At 33.2% G+C, this 23,284-nt stretch overlaps 1 protein-coding gene across 1 annotated transcript in view; it reads left to right on the forward strand.

The window, feature by feature from the left end:
• The first annotated feature begins 10,030 nt into the window (after positions 1-10,030).
• Positions 10,031-23,284, forward strand: part of LOC141406486 (putative sodium-dependent multivitamin transporter) — a 29,640-nt gene continuing 16,386 nt past the window's right edge. Inside the window, exon 1 of the mRNA XM_073992015.1 lies at positions 10,031-10,484. The gene's annotated coding sequence lies outside the window, so the exon portion shown is untranslated. The remainder of the gene's footprint in view (positions 10,485-23,284) is intronic.

The following is a 23,284-nucleotide window of genomic DNA, read 5'->3' on the forward strand; positions in this document are numbered from 1 at the left end:
TGGTAAATGAGATCAGTTTTTCTTTCATAAATAAGTTATTGACACTCTTTAGTACCAGAATAAAAAGAAAAATTCCAGAAAATATTTTATTATTATTGCGAAGATAACGGTAAAAAAGTGTTACAACTGCTAAATTAGAGCCCCAAAAAGTCTGCGTTCACTTTGTATGTTGCAATAATACCGTTAGTTTTTTTGAATTTGTTTGAAGTTTTCTCCTATTTTTAATAAATATTTGGTATGTTGCTTTACTTTTAAAAATGGTAACAGTGGCAGAAATGGTAAAAGTGGTAAACTGCTATCATATGAATTGTATGCTATTAAAAGTAAGGGAACACTTAACAGGTTAAAAATGGTAAGAAATGGTAACCTCAGGCACGTAAAGGAACAGAGCAATTGTCACAACTGTCGTTAAAAAGTAAATTATTTCAAGAATGAAAAACAAGGGCAAAGAAATTGGTATCGATAAAAGGAAAATTCTAGGTAAATTATGTAAAAAGCTATCGAAATATTGGCGAAACTGTTTGTAGAACATATTAGTCTATACATAGAGTGAACAAACCAGAATTTTTACGTCAAAATCCAGATCTGGGCATTATATAGGAGCCAAAACCTTACAATCTATGCAGTATGCTTCGAAACGTTATGTTGTTGCAACCAAAATTTCGTAGCTAAGCCAAGTTCTTCTACATTTTGGTTCAAATTGCGCGTCATGATGTTTAGTTAACCATACTTGTCCATTGTCGATTCAATAAATACAAGTTCGCCCACTCCAGAAGCTGCTACACACCCCTAAACCAAAACAGCACCCTCGCCATTTCTTACAGTGTAAAACAAGATTTTGTTTTTCAAGCGCTGTTCGAGCTTTCTCCAAACAGTTTGAAGTCATTTTATTGCAAACATATAGAACATGCTTTCGTCCGAAAATATGACTTGAATACTGGAGGCTTGTTTATGTATTCATTAGCAAATTCAATATGCTTCTGCCTGTTCACTAGTGATATGTACGCTTTCACCGTGCGACTATACCGTGATATCCAGCTTTATGCAGTATTTTTCTGGCGGTTTGTGCACAAATACTTTTTTTGGATGCCATTTTCAACAATTTTCGAAGTAATTATCGGACTGTTTGTTTTAACTATATTAGTTATGTTACGCTCCTCCCGTTCTGATAATATTTTTGACCGTCCAAAACTGAGCTTTGACCGTCCAGATCTGGGCTTTGACTTCAAAATTCCGATTTGTTTATAGTTAATTATCACTCAATGTATAAACTAATATGTTCAATGTATAAACTAATACGCAGACTTTCTGGGCTATGTGTATCTTGCAGCAAAAATTTAGTTACATCTTTGCCAAAAAGGCTAAAAGCTACCAAGTGCTAAAACCCTAAGAAATCATTTTTGTTTCATAAAACTTTTAGAGTGGATACTTTCCACTGTGGGGTAGAAGTCGATGTTGTTTAACAATTTTTATTTTTTTTATCTAAATTTACCCGAATTTCGTTAATTTTGTTTTATTATATTTAAGTCAAGACCCTAATGTAAAAATATAAAAAAAGAATGAAATCGCTATCATTAATTAACTTTAAGCAATGGCAGTTTTAATGAAAGAAATTGAAGTGGATACTTTTGACTGTGATTCACTGTATATTGAAATTATTCATATTTGGTCTGTTCCAGTACTGCAAGGATCTACTAATTTTTATTATTTTTTTCGATAACATAAAGGAAAAAATGTTATCGTAGCAAAAAATAGTAGCTTCTTGCAGGTTCTGGAACAGAGCAATTGTTGAAAAAAATTGTGTGAATCGCTTTATTTTTGGAAAATATTTTTGACTTTTCAAAGTATTGAATTGCTTTCTGTTGTAGTTGTTGGCTGATGGACCTACCATGGTGTTGCCCATAGCACAATAATACAAGTACAACGACAAACACAGCTGACTATCACACTAGTGCTCTGTTCCAGAACCTGCAAGAAGCTACTATTTGTTACTACGATAACATTTTTTCCTTTATGTTATCGGAAAAAATAGTAAAAATTAGTAGATTCTTGCAGTACTGGGACAGACCATAGTTGTCAAGATGCAAGGCAAGCAGGCGAGGCTTCTTATATGCCTAGTAGAGCTGGCAAAAAATCGATGGCACTATTTTCTAAAAATTCAACATCGATAGATAGTTTTCTTTATCGATATTATCGGATGAAAAATTCCTAACATAAAAACTATTGCAATGAATAAAAATTACGCGGCTTTTTGGTTTTGTAGTTGTGAGAAACTAAGTCGGTAGTCTCACGTACAAATTTATCGGATAGTAAATTGTATTTTTGTGTCTTTACATTAAATAAAAAGCAATGTTTTTTTTTCTCCTATACATAAATTGCTGTGAAGTACTTGTGAAAAACGTCTACAAAAGCATATTGTAACATGGGGCGCCTTCGCCACGTTTTTGTTCAAAATGTTCTCATACCGACACCGTTCATGTTTTTTAAAATATTATTTTTGGTACAAATATTATCATATCTTGACTATATGTTTTGATATATAAATGTTTATAATGCTGTTTTTAAAATATTATTTTTCAGAATTTACAAAATGTCTAGAAAGTGGCGAAGCCTCCCCACCCATGGGGCAGCTTCGCCATCGATATTGAATATTCTCCAACGGACTCTAAAACTGTAATTCACCATACTTCTTCCTTAAATATCAACATTATGCTAAAAAGGAAAATGTTGTCTATTGAATAATCAAAAATGATTCACAAAAAGTAACCAATTCTAGCGGTTAAATAAAGTAAGTACTTTGAATTTAGGTACAACAATCATAATATAACTAAAACAAGATAAGTTTAGGAAAATATTTGTTTTTAACTTCACATTATAGTGTGGTATATCTATAGTATAAAGAATTTAAGTTAAACATAATAAATTTGTAACATTAAACCACCACGCCCATATCATGGCGTAGGCGCCCCACCCCTTACATTGTATTTCATAATATTAATATATTGACAGTTGCAATTGCTTTTTTCATGCGAATTATTGGGATTTATATTCTTCAGTAGTTGTCTTCTACCGGTATAAAATGTGTTTTTGATATCACAGAAGGTAAAGAAGATATCACAAAAAGTACCTACCATAATTATTTTTCCCAATACCCTGAAAACACAAAATCACGTGCGTCATACCGATGACACAAGTGCCAAATTTTGGGACGATAGGTCTTCATTAAACTTATAATTTTGCCTTTAACGGATTTTTTCTAGCACTTATATATTGCGAGAAAATCGGTGCTGGCGGAGCCGCCCCATGTTACCATATACCTTTCCGCCATTTTTATTTCCAAATTAATTGTGACGACAAATTAACATTAATATCGATAGCTATTGATTTCTTGAAATTAAATATCAAAAATATCTAATTTTGGCAATATCGATAGTTTGCGAGTTCTAAAAATCGATGGAACTATCGATAGTATCTATTATTTTTAAAAAAATTCAATATCTATAGATAGTTTTTTTCCATCGATATTATCGGATTAAAACCCCCAAACGTAAATTTATTGATATGAATAGAAATTACGCAGGTTTTCGATTTTGCGGGTGAGAGAAAAGTTAAGCTGTAAACACATCCAACGTTTGGGTCAAATTTTACGTTTGGCAATGACGTCCAAAAATTTATCTTGTTCTATTTCTCTGTGTGTTGCATAATCCGTGTTTATACAGGGAAAGTTGATGGGAAAGAAAATTGAGTTTATGGGCGAGGAATTAGAGAGGAATAAGAGGGGGGGTATACACACTCCTGTACTCGCAAATTCTGTTTTGTTTCTTTATTCTTTGCAGATTTTTTGCATTTTCTTTCATTTTATTTTCTCCGTCGGCAAATTAACATCATCGCATACATTTGAATTGAATCCGTTTGTGATAAAAAATAAATTCAACAAAAATACATATGTCTGTAAAAATTATTAGTAAACATACATACAAAATGTATACATTTTTTAGCTTTGGCGAATGTCTCTGAATGTCTGAGATATATTTTAGAGAAAACAAATAATTTAAATATTAGGTGTGTCTTTTTACGTGATAATTTGTAATAATTATTACGAAATGTTACTAAATGCTGTCTTTTTACACAAAAGTTCAGTAAAAGAGAGCAAAGTGAGAGAACAATTTTGACAGTTGCTTGCTGAGAAATTGCTAAAAGTTGCTGAAAGAATTTTTCCCAGCAACATTTAGCAAGTTCGATCAGCTGTTTTTTAATCATTTACTAATGGCCAGCTGCTCAATGTTTATCTTATTTTTGTGGAAAAATACTATAAACATCACGATTCAGATATTTTTGGTGATTATTTTATTAATATATTAATAATCTTTTATTTATTTTGCTTAAAATTGAAGAACTTTTTTGCTTTGGAGTTAGTTTTTCTTTGATGCATTGGCGCCAATGTTTTTGTTTTGGTTATCAACTGTTATCTTGCTAAAGTTTACTAAATGCTGTCCTTTTACTTTTTTCTCTATTTTCGTATCAAAGAGTAAAATCTCTCTTACTCTCTGAAAAGAAGTTACTGAATAATTATTACTGAAAAAGTAAAAAGACACAACTATTATAAAGTGGTAAAAGTCGTAAAACTTGTAAAAGTCGTAAAAGATTTTCATATAAATTTTGTGTACGGGAACGCAAAATGTGTAAAAGTGGTAAAAATTGTAAACACTTTTTAGTTCTGGAACTTTTATTTGGGTGTCTAAACTGAAAGGAAATTTTAAAAGAAATTGAGAAGAAAATTGTCCTTTCCAGTTTGAAAGTATAAAAAACGGACATACAACAACGCTCAGTTAAAAATTTTTTTAATTCGACGCCGGTGTCAAAACTGATGTACGTGAGACATGTACTTTCACAAAATGCCTAGTAGAAGTTGTTTCCATCTTCAGGGTTGCACAATGTAACAGTAGAAAACAACTTACCTATTTTGCTCAGAGTGTAGGTGTATTTTTATGCTCTGTTCCAGAACTGCAAGAATCTACTAAATTTTACTATTTTTTCCGATAACATAAAGGAAAAAATGTTATCGTAGTAAAAAATAGTAGCTTCTTGCAGGTTCTGGAACAAAGCATTAATTGTTTTATTTTTTCACCATTTCATATATCCCACATCTACTTTTCTCTACAAACAATTTTCTTTCTATAATTTTCGTTACCACCTCTAATAAATCTACACAATAAAGCTTTCACTGATTTTGGCGCCTTTTTAACAATAGCCGTCATTTTGGTTGGTAACCGGTTACTGTAACAATTGAGAAAGTCAATCTGGCCATGTCGTTTTTCTCTTTCCCCAACAATGTTGCCAGTATTTTTCAACCGCATGTCCCCAAATTCTCCAAGAAAAATTCCACAGATTTTATTGAAATTCGCCAGAAAATACCCAAACATTTTAAAATAAATAATTACAAAAGAATAACAAATAGTTTTAATTTCACTGTTGGTTTTTAAGTCCCCGTCCACACTAGCGTGAATTTCATTAAAAAGTTTCATGAAATTAGGTGTTCTTAAATCGAATTCCCCACTACAGCAATTTTGTCATTTTACTCTACTATGGACGTCGATCTAGAGACGCATAATTTCATATCAAAATTTCAGTGAAATTACTGTAGTGTGGCCCGGGACTAATTGTTGGACGATTTATTTTGGCTAAAGTCCATACATTGCTGCTTCATATTGTACATATTTGAAGACCAAAATGTTAACACTTGATAATTGAAGAAAATGTAAAATGTTTGTGTTGTTTATTGTTGAAGATTCAATCTCATTTTCGAGTATTCCCCCATTGGCTCAACTTTATTTATTACCCTCTATTACAGAGAGTAATGTTTTTCAAAACGAACTGACAGTGTTGCAAAATTTTTCTGATCGCTACCAATATCATGATTTCATCCCGGCGAAGGGAATTATCAATTGGCTTCTCAGTTTTTGAAATGATGCCTTTTTAGCGAAAAACCGAACTCTTTTACAGGCGTTTTAGACTATGGACTTATACTATGATTTAAACTGTCAACCCCATACCCTATACGTCAAATAAAATCCAGTGGATTTAGAACTACGATTTATTTGACGTATATACTATGGAATTGACAATAGAAATCGAAAGGATTTATAAGTCTAAACGTACTATTAAGTGTCTAGTATTCTTATATGAATGAGAATCACACTCACATTTCGGCTTTTCCAAAGAAACACCAAAATCAAAATATTTTGCAACATGTCAGCACGTATCAACTAAGAATTCTTCGAATTCTGTGAGTTGAAAAGAACACCAACACAGTTGCCTGTGAGGTTGTTATTGGAATTTAGTTTTTTTGTTTTTAACACAGCTCCATTCGCCCGTGCCTCGGCTGTTTTTTGTTTGTTTTGTTTATTGTTGAAGATAATTCCCTTCGCCGGGATGAAATCATGGTATTGGTAGCGATCAGAAAAATTTTGCAACACTCAGTTCGTTTTGAAAACCATTACTCTCTGTAATAGAGGGTAATAAATGAAGTTGAGACAATGGGGGAATACTCCATGGTTTAATAAGAAAGGTTAGCCAAAGCTTTATGTCAATTTAATTTTTTTCATTCGAGTATGCCTAAAACTTCAAAACAATATAAACAAACTGTGTATGTGTGTGTGGTGTTTGAATAATATGCCAAACTATTTTAAAAACAATTGAATTCAATGATTTTTAAAATTGTTTTTAGACCATTTGTATGGAAGAAATTGGTGAGATTTACATTGAAACAATCAGTTTATCATATTCACAACTCGATTATGTGGAGAAAACTTAACTCTTCATTCATTTTTCGCGTTTTTTATAAAATGCTAAAAAATGCATTGTAAACAAACCCACTTGTTGCTTTTATTTTGAAGTTTTAGGAATTCAAGAAAAACAAGGGTCTATAGATTTTTTTCATTTAAATCTACCTCTTTACTTATACCATGGAATACTCCACTCAAGCAATCGAAAATGAAAATGTAAAATAAAAAGGTCTGATTGAATATTGCATCAAAGCAAATTGCAGAACACATGAAAGCATGTAAACTAGTTCCTTGAAATGTGTTTTTTCACAAAAAAATTTCATTGAAATTACTCTAGTGTGGACCGAGACTTACTTCGGGCGAAGGCAGAGATAACTATAATTTGGGGTGAATAGGCAATTTAGACATGACCTCATTAGATTTAGCGCATTATCAGGGTTGATTTGCTAAATCCGGCGATAATCTACCAGATTTCCCATACAAAAATAAATCCTCGTATTGATTGAATTTATTTTAAAATGTTGCTAGAAAATACAAAAAGTTGCAAGCTGGCACAAGAAGCAAGATAGATAGATGCATCGGCGAATTGCTACAACAAAAATAATTTAAAATGTCAACATTTGTAAACAAGGCGAAAAATTAAAATTGCTTTCATATACAAAGTTGATTTTAATCAACCAAGACTAATATTTACGATGTCTAAACGATAAAATAATTCATTATTTGCTCATTAGTTAGCGTTAGTAGCATAATGTGCTAGCATTATTGGTGTCTTTTTACTTACTCTTATGTTACACGCTGAAACTTTCATACGAAAATTTCCCATTATTTTGGCGTTCTTAGGTCGAGTTCCCCATTACAGTAATTTCATAAAATTACGTTTGTATGGAACTCGATCTATGAACGCCAAAATAATGGGAAAGTTTCGTATGAAAGTTTTAGCGTGTAACATAAGAGTTACTAAATGTTGCTGAAACATTTTTTTCAGCAACTTTTCCTTTATACAACTGTCAAAATCTGCAACATTAGTAAAAATTATTACTAATTATCAAGTAAAAAGACACAGCTATTTTCAATATAAAAGAACAAATTTGTAATTTGACGTTTTTTTTGTGACCAATTCAATTTACAACAACTTCCTTTTACGTTTCAAATTCAATAAGATGGCTGATGCATCTACCTTGGTAATTGTGCTATGAACAAAAATCAGCTGACTGTCATTTAAATCGTCCAAAGATATATCTAAATGCAATGAAATTTGTACAGGATTTATTAAATCCAGTTGAGAATTTATGGCTAGTCTAAATGAGCTAGAAGCCACTCTTCTTCATCAGTTCCTTAAACGCCTCAATAAAAGTGACAAGACTAAAGGCCTGCGTACATAAGCTGCTCTGCCTGATTGCCTTGCTTTCCTGCTTCATTTTTGACATAATAAAAATAAAAGAATAAAGAAGGCCGAGGAAATTTCGAACTGTGTTGCCCTTTTCTTTTTTATTCTTTTATCAGAAGTAAGCAAGGTAAGCAGGCGAGGCAGCTTATGTACGCAGGCCTTAACGCGTAAAGTAAGAACAATATTTCGTTGTGATTGCTGCTTAATTCCGGTCCACTACAGTGATTTCATTGAAAAAGATCGAGATCCATAGTAGAGTAATATCATGAAATTGCTGTAGTGGGGAAGTCGACGCCCTATAGGCCTGGGTACATAAACTGCCTCGCCTGGTGACCTTGCTTTCCTGCTTCATTTCTGACATAACAAATGGCCTGTTCCCGTACTTTATAAAGTGGTAAAAGTTGTAAAAGTCGTAAACGATTTTCATATAAATTTTGTATACGGGAACGCAAAATGTGTAAAAGTGGTAAAAACTTTTTAGTTCTGGAACAGAAAATAAAATAAGAACAGGGCCATCTAGTTCGAAATTGGCTCGTCCTTCTTTATTCTTTTATTGTATGTTATGTCAGAAATTAATCAGGAAAGCAACGGAACCAGGCGATGAAAGAGGGTTTTGAGATGCAAAGGGTTACCATATGCCTCACCTCTCCATCAAACTGATAATTGCCGCAAGGAAACTTACCTTATGTAAATATGGACTTAATTTCAAATAAAATATATATATTCAGTCAGTTCCAGCAACCTCTCTCAGTGAATTTTGCTCTCTCAGGCAAGAAAAATTGCAGAAAGTTATCGAACAACATTTTGCAAAAACTTGCAAGAAAGTCGGCTGTTTGCGAAAATGTATGAAATTTGTTTTTGTTTCTTTTAATATTTTAAACCAAACGGAACAAAAACATACATTTTAAAATTGCAGTTTACTTATTTAATGCTTTAATCCTATTGTGAAATTTTCTTGGTCAAAAATTACAACATTTCGAGTTGTTTACATTGAACAGGTGATTAAAAGTCAGCTGATCAGACTTGCAATTTTTGCGGGACAATATTCTATGGAGTTGACAACTTAAATGACGCATATTTTATAAAACATGTTATATGTATGTTAAAGCCGTTTTATACTGGCAGTTGAGATAATATTAAATACGAGTAAAACGGCGTTTACGTCTAACCATGGTACAATAATACAGGTAGCATTATTATGCCAGCTGATGGTAACATAATTGGTCTGTTCCAGTACTGCAAGAATCTACTAATTTTTACTATTTTTTCCGATAACATAAAGGAAAAAATGTTATCGTAGTAAAAAGTAGTAGCTTCTTGCAGGTTCTGGAACAGAGCAAATGTGTCAATTGCATTGAATTGATGTCAAATTTTGACATCTTATGTTGCCAACAATTGCCGATGCGGCTACCTGTGTATTTGTACCATGCGTCTAACATCTTTTGTAAAACATGCTTTAAGTGGTCAATTCCATATAATATCTGTCAAATAAATGAGGTAAATTAACAAAGCACCTTAAAAGAATTGTCCCAAAATCACCTAGTTTTTTTCAGATTTCCCCAAATCTCCAAATCGATATTTTTGTCCCCATTTAAAAAAAAATACCCAATTTTGGGGAAAAAATCCCCAATACTGACAACGCTGCTCCCCCATAGTAGAAAAAATACTGAGAGAGCTATTGATAACACAAAGAGCTTTATTCTTTAAAATTTCTTAACAAATCAACCACTAGCCACCGACTGTGTTTTATGGCCCCGGCACATACGGTCCGTTTTGTGACACGTTGCGCGTTGAAAACAACAACCACATGTAAAATGTGTAAGTGATGCCAAGTTTGTTCTTGCAGTTTTCATGTGGTTGTTGTAACGCAACGCTCAACTCGCCGTATGTGCCGGGGCCTTTAGTGTTTTTTTGACATCCGGAGGTGGTGTGATGCGGATATTTGATTTAACGGTAGTCGAAAATACAATGCGTTATTAATCTGTGTTACCTTGCGATTTACTCTATTAAAAATAACGTAAAAAATTACCGAAAAAAATCTGCACACTTTCAAAAAGAAAATTAAAAAAACTAAAAACAACAATGAAACATGTGTAGAGTTAACTGAAATTTTGTTAGTGATTGTGTCGTGACGTCAAAAAAGATACGTCAGAAAAAAATTTAGCAAGCAAGCGAAAAAAAACATTGTGCTCTTTAGTTTCTTCTTCTTCAACCCCACTACTGTTGTTAGTATAAATGTGTTATGTATTGTGTTTTTTTTTCGCATTGAAAATAGTGAAATTTTGTAATGCCGATGAATTAAATAAAAGGTGATTATCAGCAATAATAAAAAAATCGCGTAGCTACTGGAAAATAATAACTCAATAACAAAAATGTGCCCCACAATAATTGAAATAATTTGTCTTGTTTTATTCAGCATTCCAATGCAAAAATCTGAATATCTTGCTCTGGTAAATAGGGCGCATGTGCAATTACTTGTTTAAGAGCAAGCAAACTGCATTGTATAATAGTGTGACAAGCTAAGAAATGACAGCCAACAAAACAAATACAACACGTGATAAATTCCCCCACTACTGTTTTGGTGGCAAAATGGCAATATTCTCCAAATAAAGAGAAGGAAGAAAACAGCTGTTACTTTATTTTTTTGGCAATATGGTGTTGTTGTTATTGTTATCTTTGGTGAAAGCTTAAGTGTGCTCCATAATGATGACCATGAAGCAAAATGCAAACTAAATATTTTTAGAAAAAAATAAACAAAAATTTTTGATTATTTGTTGTTGTTGTTAAAAATCCGAATGGAAAGTTAATCGTTTTCTTATTCGTTTGGGATTATTGTCGATTTAAGATTGGTAGAGGCGCAATAAAGATTAAGAAATATTGATAAACGTCAAAAAACCGGCAGTATCTCCCGCTTTTCTCTTGAGGAGAGCATAAATTCACATATGGTTTTTATTTACAGTACTCAATAGCTCATTTAGACTAGCCATAAATCCTCAACTGGATTTTATAAAGCCAGTACAAATCTTATTGTATTTAGATGTGCCTTTGAAGGACTTAAGACCTGGGTACATAAGCTGCCTCGCCTGCCTTGCTTGCTTCTGATAAAGGAATAAAACAAAAAAGGGTAACCCAGTTGCTGGGCCTTCTTTATTCTTTTATTTTTATTATGTCAGAAATGAAGCAGGAAAGCAAGGCAACCAGGCGAGGCAGCTTATGTACCCAGGCCTTTAAATGGCAGTCAGCTGATATTTGTTCATAGCACAATTACCAAGGTAGATGCATCAGCCCATCTGATCGAATTTAAAAAGTCAAAAGAAGTTGTAAATTGTCATGGGTGCTGGAATGAAATATACAATTTATTGTTTAATAAAAATATTAATAAAATGTTTGAAACATAGGTATAAACCGATAATAATATCTAAAATCGCAATCGCAAACTCTTGCCCAATTTCCCTCCTGTAGAAATTTTACATTTAGTGCTTTTTGCTGTGTAATGCTTGGTTTACATTCGGCGTCGCTTCGTGATTTCGAGCGGAATCAAGCAAAATTTATCATGATTTCGCATACAAAAACGAAATCATCTCATTTCGTGATTTCAGCGAAATCAACATCGAAATCACAGTACTCATGATACACAACCCTGTTTTTGCCTAATAAAGTACCAAAAGTTGCAACACTTTTCACGTATCACAATAAACAAGGTAGATGGTCAATTGCTGCAACAAAAAAATTTTGTATCAAAATGTGTAAACAATGTGAAAAAAATATAAATTAATATTTTCCATTGTGTTCCCGTACTTTTTTAATGGTTATGTTAGAAAACGAGCGAATTGTCAAAAATTTCTTTCACATACAAATTTCGTAAAAAAATACGGAAATGAAAAAATGACGGAAATTGCAAAAACTCCAGCAGAAATGACAAAATCAATGTATCAGCTATCATATTCAGATGCCAATAAACATGATGCTAGTTTTTACTATGCCAAATTTGTATAGCAGAAAACAAGAGAGGAGGGTGTTTGCTATTCAGCGCTCTTTTTGTTTAAAGAGAAGTGCAAGTCTTGCAGTAAAGCAGTAAAGTTCTATATTGTCGTATTTTTTGTATGACTAATTGAATTGTTTTGAAAATTCATGTTCGATCACCTGCGCATATTCATCTACCATGATTATTGAGATATGTTTGAAATCAACAAAAAATATATGTAAACAACAGGATGTATTTCAGGATTTCGTGAAATAGAGTGGATTTTGGAGCGCAAATGTAAACTTGGCATAAACCTCCTTTATAAGGAGTTATTTCCTTGATCCGGTCAAATCTGACCCGATTTTAAGGAGGGAAATCAGAAATAAACGTAACAGCTCAAAAACAAGAGTGCCAAAGAAGGTTCAATAACAGCTGATACCGAAACCAGTGCGCAGATTATACGACCGGTAATTCAGAGCTTTTGGACAAGTGAGTCCCTACCCAGTAGAATCAATGAAGGCATTATGATCAAATTACCTAAAAAAGGCAAGCTTACGGAATGTAGAAACTGGGGCTGGATTATTGTTTTACGAACATTTGAAATGAAAACTAGATTCTTTATAAAATGTTTCCATTTGACAGTTTTCTCCATGGCAGAACTACCAGGTAGTGGCATCACACCAGCTGATCGAATATGAAAAGTCAAATCCCTTTATAAAAAATTATTTGTGTTGTAATTTCCCCACCAACATAAAGAAAGTTTTGACATAACATATTCAAAATTTTACAATGCCACTACCTGGGTAATTATGCCATGGTTTTCTCCTTTACTAGGCGTTTACACCAAACAGTTTGTCTTCAAATACATGTCTGATTTACTAACACATACATACATTTGTCGGCTGTCTCCCAGCTGTCCCTCAGTTTTTTACAGACAGTATGGTTAACAAATTTTTGACATTTTTTGTAAAAATGTGTGAGATAATAATTGAAATGTGTTGAAAACAAAAGAACATGAACAAAGACAAAATTTGTGAACGGGAAAGAAAAGGAAATCTATGATTTTCATTCATAATTTTACAACTGTTTTTGCAGTTGCCGGGACGCCTACGTCACACAGGCAAGTTGTGGGATTTTGACAATCAATACATGAAGTCAACTGTCCTGTCATTTGTAAACGCAGGGCTATAAAAGTCTTCATTTCATATTTTCATAGAAACAGATGGCCTGTTCCCGTGCTTTATAAAGTGGTAAAAGTCGTAAAAGTTGTAAACGATTTTTATATAAATATTTGGTCTGCTCTAGTACTGCAAGAATCTATTACTTTTTACTATTTTTTTTTCGATAACATAAAGGAAAAAATGTTATCGTAGTAAAACGTAGTAGTTCTGGAACAGAGCATTTGTGTACGGGAACGCAAAATATGTAAAAGTGGTAAAAATTGTACAAACCATGGTTTAATAAGAAAGGTTAGCCAAAGCTTTATGTCAATTTAAATTTTTTCATTCGAGTATGCCTAAAACTTCAAAACAATATAAACAAACTGTGTATGTATGTGTGGTGTTTGAATAATATGCCAAACAATATTAAAAACAATCGAATTCAATGATTTTTAAAATTGTTTTTAGACCATTTGTATGGAAGAAATTGGTGAGATTTGCATTGAAACAATCAGTTTATCATATTCACAACTCGATTATGTGGAGAAAACTTAACTCTTCATTCATTTTTCGCGTTTTTTATAAAATGCTCAAAAAATGCATTGTAAACAAACCCACTTGTTGCTTTTATTTTGAAGTTTTAGGAATTCAAGAAAAACAAGGGTTTTATAGATTTTTTTCATTTAAATCTACCTCTTTACTTATACTATGGTACAAACTTTTTAGTTCTGGAACAGAGCTAGAATTGAGCCCCTGGAATACAGGTTTCTCTCAGATGTGCTCTTCGGTATGGACAAAAAATACAATGATTGAACACAAAGCTGTATCCGACAGAATCATCACAGCTAGATTTAAATGCAAATTATGAAACACATGCATAGTACAGTAGCTCTGTTCCTTTACGTGCAAGAATCTTCAAGTTTTACCACTTTTTACTCGAAAAGCGTTCCTTTACTTTAGAAACCGTACAATTCATATGGGAGCAGTTTACAACTTTTACTACTTTTGCCGGTTTTACTATTTTCATAAGGAAAGGAACAGACCAAGTGTTACGGCCCGACCATGTCACAATCATACAAGGTACCCGCATCAGCCCAGCTGATGTACTGCGAGCTGTCAAAAAAGTTGTTGTAATTGATAACACAAAAATAAAAAACAAACATTTAAATGAAAAATTTTGAATTTTTGAGGGTTTTTTGTAATAATGTCTAATGAAATTTTGTTGGAAAATTATTTCAATCGCATTATTTTTAAAAACATTTTTGACATTTCACAGCACTGGGGCTCAATTCTGTTTCTATGAAAATGTGAAATGAAAACTTTTATAAAGGAAAAAACTGTCAAATGAAAAAAATTATAAAGGAAATGTTTTTCATTTCAAATTTTCATAGAAGAAGAATCCAGCCCATGAACTTGTTTTTGTTGTAGTTGTTGGCTTATGCTTCTATCTGGTGGTTGTGCCATGGCCCCTACAAAACCGGATGAAAATGATATTAAAAATGATTGCTGCAATCAATAATATGATATAGAAATTTCCATTGGGGATTTCAACGGAAAAAGTAGGCCATTTACCACACCAAACGTCAACATTTGTTCGCAAATTTTGACGTTTGGTCTGGTAAATGGCACGATTATTGTTATCGATGTAACACCTTGTTATTCCACCATGGTTTTCTGGTAAAATTTTAGTTACGGTACTGTAAATGGAATATTTTTGTACGCCATCTTAATCAGAACCTTTCACCCCACAAAATTGCTTTTTGAATGGTTAACAAATCTCAACTCACTTAGATGTTATTAACGTTTACATTTTCTTTAGTTCAGGTTGCATAATTTTTAGTGACACCCACCACTGTATCCGTTTTGTCACCCTAAATCACTGTTGGGCAGAAATGCTCGGCCTCATACACAAAAGTGTAAAAAATACGTGAGTCTCTCGCAATTTGCCCACCATTGCCTTAAATATTACTTCATAAATTGACAACTCTTGCTCTGTTCCAGAACCTGCAAGAAGCTACTATTTTTAACTACGATAACATTTTTTCCTTTATGTTATCGGAAAAAATGGTAAAAATTAGTAGATTCTGGGAGTTCTGGAACAGACCATCTGTCTAAAATCGCACATGTTTTTTGCTTATTTGCAGTTAATGCCAGTCTGGAAACATGCAATCGTTATTTGTTGTTTAAAATTGATTGTAAACAATTTGAATGTGCATTACACATTTCATGTTTATAGAAGAGCACAAATACCTACCTATTGCATTTCCTTCTAACAAAACAATTGCACACACAAATCTTGATCCGTACATTTGATAAGCTGTTGTTTTGGCGCCATATCTCAAAGAAAAACATCAACAAACATACAAAATTACTCAGGCCTAAACGACATTTGTCTTAATCTCCCATTCTCCTCATATGTATGTGGTGCCTATTTCTCCTTCTATTGCTTGGAGAACCTCCAAAAAATGAAATGAGTGATTCTCTTTTCGTACATTGATCAATGAACTTGAACTTTGCTTTGACGTACAACGGCGACAACGACACTGACTGGTTGTTGTTGCCTAGTCAAGAGATATGACAAACAACAACAGCAAACAATGATTGGTTTTTAATTTTTACGAATTAAGTATATGTACTATACTTAATACAATGTATTTTAATGTCTTGTTTTTATTGTTGTTTTTGTTCTTATTGGGTTTTTGTTAATCACAACGGTGATAGTGAGAGTTGAAAGTGAAACGACATGTTATTTAAAATAAATTTTTTCAAGAGTCAAATAGGTATCACGAATATTGAAACAGAAGAAGTAATTGAAATTTTGTTGATAGTCCCCTAGAGAGAGCAGAAGAGTTATGCGAGATCGCACCTGCAGGATTCCAATTAGATTTTCTCTTGCAGTAGATGTTCCTACTATTCTAAATGTTCATACTATTCTAAATAGATAAATAGAATTGATTAGTTTCTCCGTATATAGGTGCACTGTTCCAGAACCTGCAAGAGGCTACTATTTTTTACAATGATAACATATCCTCTGTTCCAGAACCTGCAAGAAGCTACTATTTTTTACTACGATAACATTTTTTCCTTTATGTTATTGGAAAAAATAGTGAAAATTAGTAGTTTCTTGCAGTTCTGGAACAGACCAATTTTTTACTTTATGTTATCGGAAAAAATAGTAAAAATTAGTACATTCTTGCAGTTCTGGAACAGAACAAGGTATAGTAAAATTGTATTTTTTTTTTTATTTTTTTCCATGTGAAACTTTCCACCCCATAAACCTTTTAATTTTCACTCCTCTTTCGCTCCCATCAATGAATGTATCAAATTTTTCTTTCCTATCGAATTTCATTTCAAACATAATTCTTACAATCAAAGCAAATAAAATGTGATATCTATGCTAATTTCCTGATTTGTATGGAAGAATTCCGATGCCTTTACGGTGCAGACAGACATCTCATTTTTAAAGCATGTGTCTGTCTTGATTGCTGACATAAAACTAAGTTCAAAATAAATGAAATTGATTTCCCAGAGCCACTGACGAAAGTTGGAGACAAGGAAGCAGCGATGTACATAAATTTAGGGCAACTATCTCGACAATTTACATCAGTATCAAAGTGAATAATTCTTTCGCTTTCTTTTTTGTTTAAACAAAAACGAATTATTTTAAAGATATTCAATAAGATTTTATTTACTATTGGTCTGTTCCTTTACTTTTGAAAATGGTAAAACCGGCAAAAGTTGTAAGCTGCTTACATTTGTGGCCTGTTCCCGTACTTTATAAAGTGGTAAAAGTTGTAAACGATTTTCATATAAATTTTGTGTACGGGAACGCAAAATGTGTAAAAGTGGAAAAAATTGTAAAAACTTTTTAGTTCTGGAACAGAGCTTTGAATTGTATGGTGTCAGAAGTAAAGGAACGCTTTTCGAGTAAAAAGTGGCAAAACTTGAAGATTCTTGCACGTAAAGGAACAGACCTTATATTTTCAATATGACATCAAACAAAGAAAGTGACAAGATCAATTAACAGGGATATCAATGTGGTGGTTTTCCGCTACTTGTGGTGATTTTTGACGTACAAAAAACACTTTTTTACGAGGGATTTCAACTGTTTTGAGGCAAAAATCGCTACATACCTATGGTACGTATGTGGTATATAGCGATTTTTACCACAGAATAGTTGGCACCCCTGTCAATAAACCTTAAGTCCCAATTTACATTAGGCGAGTTTACTTGAGGCAATTTTTCTCGTTCCCTTTTAAACTTGCCTCTTGCATTTATACAAAGCAACTTTATTCCGACAACTTTTGTTTTCAAAACAATGAAAATAATGTCAAATACGAAAAATATAAAAGGAATTGCCTGAAAATTGCCGGTACGACCAATTTTTTCCATTTCCATTCCCCTTACGTGTCTCTCCAACAAACTGAGACTTGCCGCAAGTAAACTCGCCTAATGTAAATTGGGACTAAAGGCCTGCGTACATAAGCTGCCTTGGCTGCTTACCTTGCTTACTTGTGATAAAAGAATAAAAAAGAAAAGGGCAACCCAGTTCGAAATTTGCTCGGCCTTCTTTATTCTGTTATTTTTATTATGTCAAAAATGAAGCAGGAAAGCAAGGCAATCAGGCTGAACAGCTTATGTACGCAGACCTTAAGTATGAAATACATATCTCCTGATTTTCCACATAACGAAACATTTCGTTTTCTCTTCAAAATATTGTCGTATTTGTATACTGTGTGTCAAAATACGAAAAGATAGACCCTTTGGCAAATTTAAACTGTTGATCAAATCTTAAACCTTGGTTTAATTCCCATATCAATCATAATAGACAGAGACAAAGCATATTCCAGAAGGAAGCGATTTAAAACATCAGATCTGTATGAAGAACTTCGTGCTGCGAGAAGAACAGTCAATAATTCCATTTCTACAGCGAAACCCGAATATTCAGTCCAATTATGAATATCAACTCCCCGTGAGTTTTCTCACTTTTTCCTTTAAGTTGAAACGGCAGAAAGACAAAACGCACGGGGAGTTTACATTCATAATCACCCCGATTATTTCAATCGATTTAGTTAGCCTTTAACTCGAAAACACATACAACTTTTGAGTAAAGTTCTGTGTCATTTCTGATAAAAGAATTAAGAAAAATTCAAACTATGTTGCCGATGTTCTTTTATTCTGTTACCAGAAAATACGCAAAACTTTACTCAAACGTTGGATATGTTTTCGGCTTTATATTCCAAAAGTAAATAGAAAATTATTAACGATTATTATTATTAAATCTGACGCTGATGAACTCAACAAAACATTTGTCAGTTTTGATCTTGGTCCCAATGGAATCGATCCTAAGTTTATAAAGATATTTCTTCCTCCTTTAATAGCATTACCTCTGTTCCTTTACGTGCAAGAATCTTCAATTTTTACCACTTTTAACTCGAAAGGCGTTCCTTTACTTCAGACACAATACAATTCATATGGGAGCAGTTTACAACTTTTGCTGGTTTTACCATTTTCAAAAGTAAAGGAACAGACCAATTGTATAACATTCCTCTTCAATAATAGGTGTGTATGATAACTTTTCCTGCAATAATTACTCAGCAAGTTCCAGCAACCTCTCTCAATGAATTTTACTCTCTCAAGCAATAAAAATTGCAGAAAGTTATCGAACAACATTTTGTAACAATTTGCAAGAAAGTCGGCTGTTTCCGAAAATGTATGAAAATTGTTTTTGTTTCTTTTGATATTTTAAACCAAATAGAACAAAAACAAAAATTTTTACATTTTACTTATTTAAAGCAATAATCCTATCCACAACGCTTTAGAAATGTGCAATTGTGAATTTTTTTTTGGTCATAAATAAGTCTGTCTGGTTACTTTCCTAGCAAGAATTGTCCAGCAAGAACTTTCTCAGAGAGTAAGGGGATTTTTTCTTTTGCTAGAAAATTGTAAAAAGTAAACATACACTTTCCCAGCAAAAACCAGCAAACAATCAGCTGGCTTGCCAAAACTGAACAATTTGTCCGCCAATAAAGGAAGCAAACACGTTGTATTTTATTAAAAATAGAAAAGAAAATGAAACAAAAACGTATTTTTCCACTTTACAAATTTGTTTTCCATAAAACAATACAGTTCGACTATGTTATTTCCACAATAAAATTGTTTCTAATTTTCACAAACATAAATCAACAAAAAAAGTAAAAACAGATGATTGATTGTTTTCAGGAAGAAGAATTGCTAGTGCTTGTTAGAAGAAATTTGTCCAGCAAGAATTTGCAAACTCTCAGTGAAAGAAATGTCAAAATGTCTCTCTCAAATCGCTCTCTTTTGCTGCTGTTTTTTGTGTTAACAGACGACTTCCAGCAACAATTGGTACAAGTTGTTGCAAATTTTAGGGTAACCAGACAGCCCTAATGTTAACATTTGAAGTTGTTTACATTGAACAGCTGATTAAAATTCAGCTGATCAGACCTGCAAATTTTTGCGGGACAAATTTTCACAGCTAAAATTTTCAAGTTCTCAATCACAGAACTGCCAAAAAAAAATCTCTCTTAACTCGCTCTCTTTTGCTGGATAATTCTGTTATCGAACAACATTCAGTAAAAATATGTACGAATTTTTACAAATTTCTGGGTTATCGTACAGACCTAATATTTTAACATCTAGTACTTTTCTAACATTATGGAAGTATGTCATGGTTATTCCTGTTTCCAAATCGAATAAAGAAGTTCGGTCAATTGCAATATTGTATTACATTTATAAAATCTTTGAGAAGATTGTTCATAAACAAATTACGCAGTACCTTCACTTGTTCAGTCAGGGTTTCGGGTGGGCCACAGCTATATTACTGCCCTGCTAGATGTTTCTGAGTCTATTAGGACCGAGATTCATGTGAATAAAGAATGCTTCCTTGCTTTTTTGATCATTCGAAAGCATTCGATACTGTCGATCACCAAAATTTGTGTTTAAAACTACAGCAATTTTTCAGTTTTTCTCCCTCGTCGATAAAACTAATAATGTCTTATCTAACCAATCGGCCAAAATCAGTATACCCAGAAATGTTGTAATCCCGGCCTCTGGTAGTGGATGGTAACATATTTTTCAATGTTCATACTATGGAGGTAGGTTTTTCCACACCTCATTTGTATTTGCCTCTCTGTATGTCGAAGGTCACACTAGAGTGGTTTTCTTGAAACTTTTAGGTATTTATAGGTCGAGTTTCCCGAGTTTCGTGAGAGCAATTTTGACACCATTAAAAAAGTAAAGGAACAAAGCTGATATTAGGTGTCTTTTTACGTGATAATTTGTAATACTAAATACTGAATGCTGTCTTTTTACACAAAAGTTCAATAAAAGAAACCGAAATGAGAGAACAATTTGACAGTTGTTTGCTGAGAACTTGCTAAAGGTTGCTAGAAGAACTTTTCCCAGCAACATTTAGTAAGGTCGATCAGCTGATTTTCAATCACCTGTTAATGATCAGATGTTCAATGTTTATGTGTATTTACTAAATGCTGTCTTTTTTACTTTTCTCTCTTTTTCCGTATAATTGTTCGTACTCTCTGAAAAGAAGTTACTGAGTAAATCTTACTGAAAAAGTAAAAAGACACAGGTATTACTTTAGTATGGAACTCGACCTAGGAACCCTTGATTTCATGACATTTTTCAATAAAAACTCTCTAGTGTGACTAAGGACTATCCGGAGATTTTTATCATAAATATTTGTCTTCGGAATTTTCTACAAGTTGATGGTGGCTTAGAACGCTGAGACGTCGGCAAATTTGTCACTTGTTTGTAAATTATAGCTGTGTTCCAGAACTAAAAAGTTTTTACAATTTTTACGACTTTTACACATTTTACTCGAAAAAGCGTTCCCGTACACAAAAAAGTTGTAAAATGTTCACTTCTCTTTAAACAAAAATGGCGCTGAATGACGCTCTCTTTAAAAACTTTTTACACGACAAATTTGGGCGAGTAAAAAAATAGTAACATGGTTGCCGGCGTCTGATTGGCTGATACGCCGACTTTGACATTTGTTCCAGTTTGTTTGACGTATTTTCCGTTTTTCCGTTCCCGAACTATTTCAAAAAAGAGAACAAATTTTTTGCCGTTCTCTCTTTTACGAGTTTTACCATTAAAAAGTGCGGGAACGAAGCTTATATGAATATTCCTGCAAACTTTGTAACGACTAGTTTCTACTTTATATGTATATCGAATTCTAAATTATTACTTTTCAGACAGAAAACATTTCTATAATTGCTTCCAAATATAACCGCAAAGTGTTTACAATTTATAATATTGGTCTTGTAACACTATAGCAAGAATCTCTGCTTGAATATTTAGCTTGTATGAGTGTTCGATTAGTGGAATTTCGCAGTAGAAACCGGCGCCCTTGCATTCATCCATCATGAATCCAGATCCAGCTCTGGGGGGGAAAAAATAGTAGAGTGAGTAAAATAGGAATGAAGTGGTCATATAATCCCTAAGGCGATTCCTGTCGTCTGAGTCAGGTTAACTATCAGTTAAATTTGAGACATTCGCATGTCCAAGCTGTGAAGTTGGCCACGTTGCTGACTTTCGGAGCCTAAAAGCGAAGTGAATGAAATTTTTGAAAAATAAACAATGAGTGAAGTTGTTAAAAATTTACAGAATATTACCCCAGGATGTCTAGAGGTTGGAGATTCTGGAATACGTTCAACGTAGCCTGAGAATTGCTTTTGATTGCTCCGATAATCAGAATTGATGCAGGCTTTTGTATACTGATAGTTCGGACAGTTGTGCAAGAAAGTATAACTTGAATCCCCAGGTTATCCCCATGGAATTCTTGCAGGAGTAGAATGCAATAAGACATTTTTTTGTCAGCTCCTCCATATTTCTTTTCCGTAGTAGCTGTGTACTAATTTCAAGATTCATTGATAGCATAGACTCTGCCCAATTGAAAATGTACTCAGCAGTGGAACAAGTACATATAGTAAGTGAATAGAATAATAATATATTAGAAGACGTGTCGGTTGTAGTTTTACTCCCATTTATACACTACCCATGAATTTGGGATCCTTAGATGTTACCTTGAGAAGACTGGCCGCTTCATTTACTCCCTTTATGGACTCTATAAGCTAAGATTCCAGACTCGTAGCTCTGTTAGCTTTCTCGATTTCACTCTTGATGTTATCTTTGTAGGCATCCCAATCAGTACTGAGTTTCATCTTACTCATAATTTGAGATTTCCTAGCTGTTTTACGAAGAGTACCTGACTGATTGTTATGCCAAACCGTTTGAGATTTCCTTCATGAATAAATGCATTTGGGGAGATAATCCAAGGAGTGGTCCTATATAGTCTATCTTGGAACTTGACTTAAAACGGCGTTTGCACTACAGCTTTTTACCGGGTTAACCTTCTTTATGAGGATTTATTTGACGTTTGCGCTATGGAATGGACATTTGAAACTCAGTGGGTTTATTAACAGCGTGTTTTTGTAAAAAGTTTTTGCCCATTCGTTCGTCGATTTCATGAACGAAGACACAATTTGGTTTTCATGTCTCGAGAGAGACATTTTGACCGTTCTTTCACTGAGAGCTTGCAAATTCTTGCTGGACAAATTTCTTCTAGCAAGCACTTGCAAGCTCTTCTTCTTCCTGAAAACAATCAATCAGCTGTTTTTAGTTTTTTGTTGATTTATGTTTGTGAACATTAAAAACAATTTTATTGTGGAAATAGCTTTGTCTAATTGTATTGTTTTATGGAGAGCAAATTTGTAAAGCGGAAAAATACTTATTTGTTTCATTTTCTTTTTTATTTTTAATAAAATACAACGTGTTTGCTTCCTTTGTTGGCGGACAAATTGTTCTGTTTTGGCAAGTCAGCTGATTGCTTGCTGGTTTTTGCTGGGAAGGTGTCTGTTTACTTTTTACAATTTACTAGCAAAAGAGAATAAAAACCCCTTACTCTCTGAGAAAGTTCTTGCTGGACAATTCTTGCTGGGAAAGT

The sequence above is a fragment of the Musca autumnalis genome, unplaced genomic scaffold (genome assembly GCF_047663935.1).
Source record: "Musca autumnalis isolate F117 unplaced genomic scaffold, ASM4766393v1 scaffold_5, whole genome shotgun sequence".
Lineage (NCBI taxonomy): Eukaryota > Metazoa > Arthropoda > Insecta > Diptera > Muscidae > Musca > Musca autumnalis.